This window comes from Cornus florida, unplaced genomic scaffold (genome assembly GCF_030987335.1).
Source record: "Cornus florida cultivar Cherokee Brave unplaced genomic scaffold, ASM3098733v1 CherokeeBrave_3.0.0_Hap2_Chr02, whole genome shotgun sequence".
Taxonomy (NCBI): domain Eukaryota; kingdom Viridiplantae; phylum Streptophyta; class Magnoliopsida; order Cornales; family Cornaceae; genus Cornus; species Cornus florida.
In genome coordinates, this window is record NW_026775572.1 from 32,014,903 (window position 1) to 32,017,335 (window position 2,433).

The 2,433-nt window shown below is 36.9% G+C and overlaps 1 pseudogene; it reads right to left on the reverse strand.

Moving 5' to 3' along the window:
• Positions 1 to 1,522: 1,522 nt before the first annotated feature.
• Positions 1,523 to 1,621, reverse strand: LOC132298028 (small nucleolar RNA R71; annotated as a pseudogene).
• Between the last annotated feature and the right edge of the window lie 812 nt (positions 1,622 to 2,433).

A 2,433-nucleotide genomic window follows, 5' to 3' on the forward strand; every position in this document is an offset into this window, starting at 1 on the left:
TCTCTCTCTCTCTTTTATTCTCCTTATTGCATTATTATTTACTTTAGTTTAATTAGCATCTAGTTAATTCAAACAACCAACCACTATTTTGATCACTCAACCTACTAACCCTAATTTTGATTCCTCAACTTAGTACGACCCTCAATCCCTTGGGACGATCCTTGCTTGCCTTAACTATATTTTTAGTGAAAGGTAGTAGTGGCAGTTTCTAAATGTAAAACTTGGCCACATTCATTATAGCTCTACACCGCTATCTTTTGGGGGTGTGCACAAGCTGTTGGGTTTTAGAGTGATGACCCAGAGCCACATCAAGTTTTTGGCGTTGTTGCCGTGGATTGATTGATTAGCAACGTCGTATTTGTGGAATCAATTAGGAATTAGTACTCTTTTGATCGTGTCTTTACTTTGTTTTCAATTTTTGTTACTTATTATGTTTGTTCTTGTTTGACAAGGTGCATTGAGCTAAGAAGGTGAGCATAGGAACATCCAAGCAAAGGAGCTAAGCAAGCAAAAAAAAAAAAAAAAAATTGCTAAGCTAAAAGCTAAAAATTTGGAGTTGAAGTGCTAAAGGACCTTTGTGAGCTTTTTCTTACTCAAACCCATAGTTAAATCGTCGGCCCGCGTGGAGGCTTTGTATTTCAATTCTTAGATAAATCGTGAGCCCACGTGGAGGCAATTTACTTTTCTTGCTTGTTGTTAAAGCATGGGAGTATGGGAATATTGTATATGGAGGAAAGTTGTTGATTGTTAATTTGTTGTGAAGGTGAAGTGTTTGTTGATATTGCTTGTTGTGTTGCATTGTGCATGCATGGTCGTAGATCATTGAGACCCACTCTTGTCTCTTTAAATTTTTATCTTGAATCCATTGTTTGAAACCCTAGGGGAAGAGGTAGTTCTAGTCAATCCATTTCATCAATGGAATGACACAATGATGACCATGTGGAGGACCTTGGTCACATAGACCAACAAGGTATCCTCCACCCCAATGTGCATCATGATAACTTGTAAGTACCATTAGGTATGTCAAGGCCACTCATCCACCACAACAATAAGGCCAAGTTCCATTGGGAATGCCTATGCCAATCTATGCTCCACCATCTCCCATCATTCAAGGCAATCAAGGTGCCCATATTGCACCTCCAATTGTTAATCCTCCCCTTGCTTTAAGAGATCACTATGTGCCCAATGAATATAATGCACCCACATACATTCAATTGTCACCATTTAGAGCACACTACTATGAGATCAAACAACAAACCATTTAAATGCTTCCTAACTATCATGGACTTCCAAGTGAAGAACCTTACAAGTATTTGGATGAGTTTCTTGAAGTATGTTCCACCGTAAAATACACGGACATGCCGGAAGAGGTCTTAAAGCTTAAACTTTTTCCATTCACCCTTAAAGACAAGGCAAAATATTGGTTCAACAATCTTAGGCCTTTTTCAATAACTTCTTGGGCGGAAATGCAACAAGAGTTCTTGAAGAAGTACTATCCTGTTTCTAAGACCAATGCCATAAGAACTTCAATTAAGAAATTTTCACATCGGGATGGGGAAACATTTCATGAGGCATGGGAACGCTCTAATGAATTACTTAGGAAGTGTCCATATCATGACATGCCCAAATGGCAATTAGTTCAATATTTCTTTGAGAGCTTATCGAATAATTATAAGGGCATGGTTGATGCTTCCATGGGTGGCTTTTACATTGATAGGCATGAGGATGACATGTGGCGTCTTTATAAGAACATGAGTGAAAATTCTTTGCATCGTACTTTATCTTCGAAGAATGGTAGAAATTCTAGTGGTAGGAAGAGTGTTGGTTTACATCAAGTCGACTACTCCAATGAAATTGCCGCCGAAATGAAATCATTATCTCAAAGGTTTGATCAATTTTTGATCAACCAAAACTCGGCGAATCAAGTATCTTCCTTCCCTAACCATTCTCATCATGCATCTAATGAGACTTGTATGACTTGTTTAAGTGTTTTACATTCCACTTCCAATTGTCCCCATAGACATGTGCAAAGTAAGCATCATGAACAAACAAATGTTGTTTTTGCTAATCAAGGGAACAATCCTTATGGTAATCAATATAATCCTAGTTGGAGGAATCATCCGAATTTCTCTTGGAAAAGCCAAGGGGAGGGCTCAAACCCTTCCCAAGGTGGTTTTTAAGGAAAGTACATTCCACCTCCAATGCAAGGCTGTAATACCCCTAGTTTCCAAAAGGATAGAATGGGAATTTAATTTTGATAATTTTGAGTTTTATTGCATTTTTAATATGTGAGCTATGTGTTTTGGTTTGTTTAATTGATTAAGTGTGTATTTATTTTTAAGGTTTGTTTAATTGATTAAGTGTGTATTTATTTTTAAATAAATGATTTACTTAAATTTGTTTTAATTAATTACTTGAATAATTTGATTGAGT